General features: G+C 45.5%; 1 pseudogene; it reads left to right on the top strand.

The window, feature by feature from the left end:
* Nucleotides 1-3,122: 3,122 nt before the first annotated feature.
* LOC119334391 lies at nucleotides 3,123-9,455 on the top strand (annotated as a pseudogene).
* Nucleotides 9,456-9,662: the final 207 nt, after the last annotated feature.

The raw sequence follows: 9,662 nt of genomic DNA on the forward strand, positions 1-9,662 counted from the left end.
CCCTTGGTTCTCGAGAAGTAGTGGTTTTTCAGGAGAAGCACAACATGTGCTTATGCAAGAAGCACGGTTGTGCTTCTCGAAAAGGGAAAAAATATAGTTGGGCTTTCCCAAAAAAGGAAAAAGCATAGCCCGCGCTTCCATGCGGTACACAATTGTGCTTTTTGAAAAAATAAAAGCACAGTTGTGCTTCTCCAAGAAAAGAAAAAGCACAATCCGTGCTTCCACAAGAAGCACAATTATGCTTTCCGAAAAGAGAAAAGTACAACCTGTGATTCCTAAAAAGAAAAAGATACAGCATTTGCTTCTGCGTGAAGCATAACTATGCTTCCTAAAAAAGAAAAACATAGTTGTACTTCCATGAAAAAAGAAAAAGCACAACCTGTGCTTCCAAATTTATTTTATGAAAAAGCACTGACCGTTTGTTTTACGAGTTTTGGACCTTTTTCGGTTTTCGTTCTCTTGGTTTTTATTTTTCTAATTTCCTTTTTTGATTTCCATTGTTATGTGACAAAAAAATATTGTCGAAACCTATTAACATGAGACCTAGTTTCAAAGACCTTGATGTGAGAAGTCCAACGTGAAAGCGGTTCGTGATATGAACGCATAGTTTAAGAGATAAATTGTTCTAGAAAAACGAAACTAAGAAAAATGGAAACTATCAGGTTGAGATCAGAGGCATACATACAGTGGCCACTTGTCCGCACCAGAGAAAGTAAGAGTGACCTTAGCAAAAAGTACCCCTTAATTAGTGATTTCACGAAGCAAATTTACGAAGGCCCATAGACATTTAATGTTTGTGCCTACTTTATGGCTTCAATATAAGATGCAAAGCCATGGAAAAAAGAGTAGTGTATTATCCCTAGTTTATTACTTTGATATCCAAGAACAATGCTCCATCCATTTAGACACACATAAGGTGCAACTTTCCAATAATTATTTGACTACCACTCCCTCTGCAATTAAATATAAGACATTTTCGCTGTTCAAAATTTGAATCGCAAAACCCTCTTATTTTTAGTTAGGAAGGTTTTACTATGCATGATAATATGTTGGTAGAATATGGATGTGGCGTGCTTGCATTCTCCATGTCATCCAATGGCCCCCTCCCCCTTTTCACGTCGGTGTTCTTTTACTTTATAAATAAATCTCATATATTTGTACTTTCTCTTTTCCCAATTCGGGCATGGGACAACCTCAAACGATGTAGGACACAGGTGTAGAAGCCGCCTCAAGTTTTTCCACACATGCCTCCTCCGGCTCTATCGCTTGATAAAACCATACAATAAGCCAGAGTGGTGCAAGGATAGACTTTCGCAATGCTTTTCTTTCCCTTCTTGCAAGGTGACTAGGCAAAGTTTTTCCACACATACGAATTCGCCTCCCCTTCGCCTGCCGCTTCGGTGGCCAATAGAGAGGAGGCGAATCCAAATGCCTCGGCTCTGGCTAGTAGTTTGGTTGGGTTTTAGTCGTTTCTTCTTTGAGCCAATCTTCCGGGCTCCGATCCTCCAAAAGTTCATGCATCAGGTTGGATTACACGAAGCTCCAACGTACATTCATGCCAGCTCTTCAGGGTGGCGTGGTTAGGATTTCTCATCGTGCATACCCAACGACGAGATTTGGTGCCAGGTTCTTTAGATCTATTTAAGGATTCAACAACAACAACTGTGGCTTTGTGGCGCTGGTCCTTAGTGGCACGTGCATGAAGACTCCCGGCTGTCATCGGCAAGGTTAGGCCAGCTCCGGTTGGGAGCGAAGGCAAGGACATCGATGTAATTTTTATTATGTTTGGTAGCGGCTGTGGTCGTTCGATGGTCCATGCATATCGATGTAATTTTTATTATGTTTGACGTGATTTGTACTTCGAGTGAATTTTTACAATTGATCTAATCCTTTTATAAAAAAGACAGAGTTCCATAGCGGACACGTCACGGAGTGGGCACGTCCTGAACCCAGGGGCATTTGCACCCACTTTTGAATTTTTTTTTGCATTTTAAGCATGTTTTAAAATGTCAAAAAATATAAAAGAAAATTTCATGCATACATGTTGCCAAATGTGTGTGGGCGGCACAAAGTTTTGAAAAAAAATGTCTTTTTGTTGCCTCCACAAAAAAGACAAATTTTAGTGCTTCTAAGTAGCATTTCATGACATAATTTTTTGTCTTTTTTGCACATGCCACAAAAAAAGTTATTTTTTTCGTGAAACTTTATGCATGCACATAGAATATGAAGACGTACCCGTGCAACCTTTTTCAGATTTTTTTAGTATTTAGAAATGTGTTTTTCAAAGTAAGTTCATATGTATCCGGATTCATCCATGCACTTCCCACATGTCACCTCGTTGGTTGAACAACAGCTCTCCTAGTCACACATAAATTGGGAGATAATTCCGCGTGTGTAATGGGCAATTCCATTCACACTATGAGAATGATTTTATGCAGAATAAAAAAAGATTCCACTTCTCATGAAAGAAAAATGGGATTACAAAACTTTCAGAGTTCACACACTATCCATTTAATTTTTCCTTTTCAAAGGTATAAAATTTCGGCAAGTTGGAATTGGAATGGGAATCTGTCATGGAATAGGTGTCTGAATCAAGTTTTATTTTTTCTGGTTCAGGCCGGAAAATCCAGTTTTCAAATAACAATTAAATTCAAAAAATTGTAGCGTCAAAATATATTTAATTTAACCCCGTTTCTACTGGTGGTCAGAAGGCCTCCTTTTGAGCAGAAGGGCGCCTGTTCGGTTCCTGCGTACTGCAGCGTGACCACTTTTAAATTTTTTTTTTGAATTTTTAGGATGGTATTCAATTTTTTCAGGGTTCACCAAAATTTCCGGAAACCGGCCCGGCCAGCCTGTTTCCGAATTGGTCTCAACTCAGCTTGTATGGAATCCGTCTTGGTCAGTTTTTTGGTAAGCTGTAATTGGAATCCTTCATGGAATAGTTGGGCCGAACAATTTCGCCATATAATTGCAAAATTCTTTTCGCCAACTGTACTCGATTGTTCCCACCACTCGCTGTGCGCTACTGCCGCCTCCCGAATCGCCCCGTCGCTGTTCCCCTTCGCCGCGGCTCCCATCACCGCCGCCGGCATGCTTAGTTTCTGCCCACCTAGAGGCCAGCGATGGCCGCGCCCGAGAGCTCACTAACGAGGACCGCCTCGACCTGCGCCCCCGAGACTATGCATGGGACGCACGTCTTCAAGATGGACAGGTACAGCCTGTACAGGAGCTTCGGCGTGTTAAACGTAGCATTGTACGTGACATAGGGATAGATAGAGATAGATGTTTAAGTGCTTCAGCTGGATAGATAGCTTATCTTCTGTAAACCGAATTCCTTTTATTCTCTCTTATTCCTTCTCCTCCAAGGATGTAATCTTAACAACTTGTATGCGTTGTCATCAGGGATGTATGTCCCTGCCTCTAAACATGCACGGCGCCCCCTCATACGAGGGTAAGACGCTTTCTGCCTATCGCACATGGTAATCAGAGCATCCCTCTTCCAATACATCTAGCTTTTCCAATCTCCATTAGTGCATAGCATGTCTTCCTCCGGCTCCTCCCAGATCGGCCTCAACAGCCAGGTCACGGAGAAGCTCACCTGTACGAACTACGTACTGTGGCGCGTCCAGATCACGCCACAGCTAAGGGGAGCTGGCGTCTTCGGCTATGCCGACGGTAGCACACCGGAGCCAGACCGCTTCCTTCCTGGCAAGGACAAGGACGGCAAGGACTCCACCGAGCCCAACCCTCTCCACCCAATCTGGGTCCGGAAGGATCAACAAGTGCTCGGGTACCTGCTCAATAATCTCTCCAAAGAGGTGTTGGTGCAGGTGACCGCAATCACCACGACGCATGCACTCTGGAAAACCCTGGCGGCCATGTTCTCCTCGCAGTCGCTCAGCCGCGTCAACAAAATCCGCACGGCTTTGCTTCATGCGCAGAAGGGAACTCAACCGATCGCCACCTTCTTCGCCCACATGCGTGACCTCGCTGATGAACTCGCCGCGGCCGGCAAACCGCTGCAAGACGACGAGATCGTCTCCTACATCATCCATGCGCTGGACATGGAGTACCAGCCTATGGTGTCGGCCCTCGACGCCCGCACCTCCCCCGTCACCCTGGATGAGCTGTTCACCATGCTAAGCAATTTTGACCAGCGCATGGCACTCTACCAGGGTTCAGGCGGCTTCAAGTCATCTTCGAACGCCGCCTCTCGTGGCCGCGGCGGCCGCCGCGGCGGACCTCAACGCGGCAAGACCAGATCGGGCAGTGGTGGCAACTCCTCCAACAACACCACTCCCCGCGCCGGCCGTTCCCCCCTCCACCAACTCCAAGGGCCGCGGTGGAGGTGGTGGCCGCGGCTCCAACCAAGCGCGCCCTGATGCGTCGTGATGCCAGATCTGTGGTAAGCTCGGGCACAACGCCTGGGACTGCTGGTATCGCTATGATGAGGAGGATGATGAGTCCCACGATGAAGACAAGGTGGCGGCTGCTGCGGATGGCTCATACAGCGTCGACACCAACTGGTACGTCGACAGTGGTGCCACCGAACACATCACCAACGAACTTGAGAAGGTGACCACGCGGGAAAAGTACCCCGGCAAGGACCAAATCCACACTGCTAGTGGTGCAGGTATGAGGATTCGTCACGTTGGTCATACAATTATTAAAACTCCCCATCGCAAACTTCATCTTAGAATTTTTTTTGCATGTCCCTAGTGCTAGTATGAATCTTCTTTTCGTTCATCGAATTGCCATTGACAATCATGTATTCCTCGAGTTTCATCCCTTTTTCTTTTTGATCAATGATCAGGCAACGAAGAAAGTGCTTTATCGAGGTAGATGCATTCGAGTACTCTACCCTTGATCCCGGAGCGTCGAAGATTCAATAAACATGCTTATGGTGTTGCCAAACTTTCGTCAACACGATGGCATGATCGATTAGGACACGCCTCCTTTTCTTTAGTTGAAAGATTGCTTAGGAAAAATAAGCTCCCGTTTGTTTGTGAGTGCAATGTTGAAACAGTTTGTGATTCATGTCAACATGCTAAGAGTCATCAGTTGCCATATCCAATATCAACTAGTGTGTCTAAAAAACCTTTGCAATTAATTTTTTTCCGATGTTTTGGGTCCTACCCCTAGCTCCGTTGGTAGACACACATATTACGTGAGTTTTATTGATGACTACAACAAATACTCTTGGATCTATCTTCTTAAGAAAAGATCCGATGTCTTTCAAGTTTTTTAAAACTTTCAAGCTCTTATTGAGCGCAAGTTTGACAACAAGATCATTGCTGTTCAATCAGACTGGGGGGGGGGTATGAAAAGTTAAACTTGTTCTTCCAAAACCTTGGCATCTCCCATCATGTGTCCTGTCCCCACGCTCACCAACAAAACGGTTCGGCAGAACATAAGGACAGCCACATTGCGGAGGTAGGACTAGCTCTCTTAGCCGGCGCCTCTATGCCCCTTAAATTTTGAGACGAGGCCTTTCTCACGGCTGTCCACAACATGCTTCCTAGTCGTGTCATCAATAATGAAACTCCAGTAGAAAGGTTACTTCATGTTAAACCCGACTACAAATCACTTCGTGTGTTTGGGTGTGCATGTTGGCCTAATCTTCACTCATACAACAATCACAAACTCATGTTCCGCTCAAAGCAATGTGCTTTTCTTGGGTATAGTCCACTTCATAAAGGTGTTAAGTGCCTTGACATCTCCACTGGTCGTGTCTATATTTCTCGTGATGTGATCTTTGATGAAACAAAATTTCCTTTTGCGGATCTTCATCCTAATGCCGGTGCTAGACCCCGTCAAGAAATCCTTCTTTTGCCATCTCATCTATCCGGCCTTGATCACGGGGGAGAAAATAATTGTGCTGATCAGATGCTGACTAACCCTCTTAACCATACCCATGAGCTTTGTGATGTTGCAGGAGAAAACAACAGTGAAAACAGAGAAGAAAATGATGCACAAATCACTTCCCAAATGCCATATTTCATGTATCATGGCGTGGGGGGCAAATCTGCCTTGGAACCCGCTGGATTCGCCTCGGGATTGCTGCAGGAGCAGCAGCGCAGGCAATCTGCGTGGGATCGGTGTGGGCTGACGTGCCAGAGCCGACAGCTGCGCCGCACGCCCGCGCAACCGCCAGCGACTCCGCACGCGCCACGCATCCGACCGCAGCTGGAGGTGGCCCCGCGCCTGCTGGAGGTGGCTCCACGCCCGCTCCGCCCCGCTCGTCGCCTCACACCTGGCAGCCCCCAAGTGGCCAACGCGTCGCGTGCTTCCCCGACGAGTCGCGCTGCTACAAGCGGCGCGCTGAGCCGCGGCTGACAGGCGCTGGATCCGGTGCTGATCTGCTCGGGCCCGCGCAATCATGCGCCCATGATGAGCCGGTCGGCCGGCCGGGATCTTCTGCAGCCTCTACAGTGCCTGGGTCACGAGATGCGGCCACAGAAGATCCAGGAGAAGCACGAGGCGAATCTGCCTTGGGTGCCGCAGCATCTAGAACTCCTGTCCTTGCTCCGGGATCTTCTGCGCCAACTGATCCTGCTGCACCGTCACAACGAAGAACAAGACTACAACAAGGTGTGATCCAACGTGTTGATTATAAGCATATAACGAAATATGGCCTAGTTTGTTCCACAGGTGAACCAGGTCCGCCAAGCACTCTTGAGTTAGCACTTTGTGATGAAAAATGGAAAAAGGCAATGAAGGAAGAATTTTTGGCACTAGAGAAAAATAACACGTGGCATCTAGTTCCTCCATAATAAGGTAAAAATCTTATTGATTGAAAATGGGTCTTCAAAATAAAAAGGAAATCTGATGGAACCATTAATCGGTACAAGGCAATACTTGTTGCCAAGGGTTTCAAGCAATGTTATGGAATAGACTATGAGGATACCTTTAGTCCCGTTGTTAAAGCTGCAACCATACGTCTTGTTTTGTCCATTGCTGTTTCCAGGGGCTGGAGTCTCAGACAACTGGATGTATAGAATGCGTTTCTGCATGGCGTTTTGGAAGAGGAGGTATACATGAAACAACCTCCTGGGTTTGAGAATGAAAATGCATCCTCATTTGTATGCAAACTTGACAAAGCACTTTATGGGTTAAAGCAAGCACCAAGAGCATGGTACTCACGTCTCTGCCATAAGATACAAACACTTGGCTTTGTTCCTTCCAAGTCTGACACCTCATTGTTCATTTATAATAAATTGAACACTACCATATTTTTCCTCATTTATTTTGATGATATTATTGTTACAAGTTTATCTGATGAGGCAATATCTAGACTGTTGAAGGATTTGAGTGCAGATTTTGCTCTTAAGGATCTTGGAGATCTTCATTATTTCCTAGGGATTGAAGTGAAGAAACATGATGATGGGCTTCATCTCTTCCAGGAAAAATATGCCACTGATTTGGTGAAAAATGATGGCTTGCAAGGTTGTAAACCCTCACCTACTCCTTTGTCAAGTTCTGAGAAACTGTCTCTCACAGAAGGTACACCTCTAAGTAAAGAAGATAGCACTAAATACAGGAGTTTGGTAGGTGCACTGCAGTACTTAACATTGAAAAGACCTGATATTTCTTTTGCTGTCAATAAAGTATGCCAGTTCCTTCATGCACCCACTACTGTTTATTGGACTGTTGCCAAACGTATAGTTAGATATGTCAAAAATACTTTGAGCACTGGTCTTAATTTCAGCAAGTCACCATCTACTTTGGTCAGTGCCTTCTCAGACTCTGATTGGGCAGACAGCCTAGATGATAGGCGCTCCACTGGTGGGTCTGCAATATTTTTTTGTCCTAACTTGATATCATGGAGTGCAAGAAAATAGGCAACTGTCTAGATTTCAGTACAGATGCATAATACAAAGCATTGGCAAATGCAACAGCAGAAATTATATGGGTTCAATCCATTCTTAAGGAACTTGGTGTGAGAAATACTCAAACTCCATGTTTGTGGTGTGACAATCTTGGCGCTACCTATCTATCTGCTAATCCTGTGTTTCATGCAAGAACAAAACACATCGAGATAGATTTCCACTTTGTCAAAGAAAGGGTTACTAATAAGCAACTTGACATTCGGTTTGTGCACTCTAGAGATCAAGTTGCAGATGGATTCACCAAAGCTTTGCCCACACGGAGTTTTGAAGACTTCAAGCATAATCTCAACTTGATGAAGTTGTGATTAAGGGAGGGTGTTAAACGTAGCATTGTATGTGACATAGGGATAGATAGAGATAGATGTTTAAGTGCTTCGGCTGGATCGATAGCTTTTCTCCTGTAAATCGAACTCCTCTTATTCTCTCTTATCCGTTCTCCTTCAAGGATGTAATCTTAACAACTTGTATGCGCTGTCATCAGGGATGTGCGCCCCTGCCTATAAACATGCACGGCGCCCCCTCATACGAGGGTAAGACGCTTTCCACCTATCGCACATGGCGTTGGGAAGGCCATCGAGTCTGCTACTTTCGCCGTCAGCGGCTACGACTGGTGCGTCCGCTTCTACCCCGACGGTAGAAGGGAAGAGAGCAACAAATGGGTGTCTGTCTACCTCGAGCTCAAGACCGAGAACACTGAGGTGAGGGCGCTCTACAGTATGTGGCTGCTCGACCAGGCCACAGTGGATCCGCGGCCACTGACTTATGCCCAGCCAAACCCTAGCCAGATAGACCCGTCAGTTTTTGACACCCGTTACAATGCAGCCGCGACCCCGAGCTGGGGCTTTACCGAATTTTGGAGGAAGAGTGAACTTGGAGAGTATATTATTGACGACATTCTATGCATCCAGTGCAATCTTACAGTGATCAACTTCAAGGAGGTGCATGTGGAGGAGCCCAAGATGGAAGTTGTGGTCCGAGTGCCGTCGTCATCAGAGCTATTGGATAATCTCAGTAACTTGCTGGGCGCTACAGAGGGAGCTGATGTATCTTTCATTGTCAAGCATGAGGTTTTCTCAGCTCATAAGATCATTCTCGCAATGCGTCCAGTGGTCTTCTGGGCGGAGTTTTACGGTCCAATGAGGGACGAACAAAGGTGCATTGTAACTGTTGAAGACATGCATCCCGCTGCTTTTCAGAGGACTGCTTCATTTCATCTACAAGGATTCGTTGCCTCGGATGGGTGACCTGAATAATGACGAGTATGAAGAAATGCTTAGGCATTTGCTTGTCGCTGCAGATAGGTATGCCATGGAAAGGATGAAATTGATGTGCGAGAGCAAGCTGTGCGAGGTTCTAAGTGCCGAGACTGTGGGTACCACGCTAGCTCTAGCCCACCAGCGCCATTGCAGCCAGCTCAAAGATGCTGGCATTGAGTTTATTATGAACTCTTCGAATAGAATGGTTGCTGTGGTGGTGGCAAGTAAAGGCTATGAGAAACTGAAAAGGGAATGCCCTACTGTCATTGCGGATATATGGGAGAAAACATCTAAGAGACACAGACTTTAATATGCTGACTGTGGATTAACTTGAGCATAGTTACTTAAATTGAAACCTCAGTAACCTGAGATTAGTTTGTCTTTTTCTTAAGTTCTTAGATATTATTTGGAGAAGGATAAGTTTCGTAAAATGTTTACGATATGTACTGCTCTGTTATATGAACCTATGCTATATCAGTAACATTCTCTAATATGTTTTGCTTTGTTGGCTAGCAGT

The sequence above is a fragment of the Triticum dicoccoides genome, chromosome 7A (assembly GCF_002162155.2).
Source record: "Triticum dicoccoides isolate Atlit2015 ecotype Zavitan chromosome 7A, WEW_v2.0, whole genome shotgun sequence".
Lineage (NCBI taxonomy): Eukaryota > Viridiplantae > Streptophyta > Magnoliopsida > Poales > Poaceae > Triticum > Triticum dicoccoides.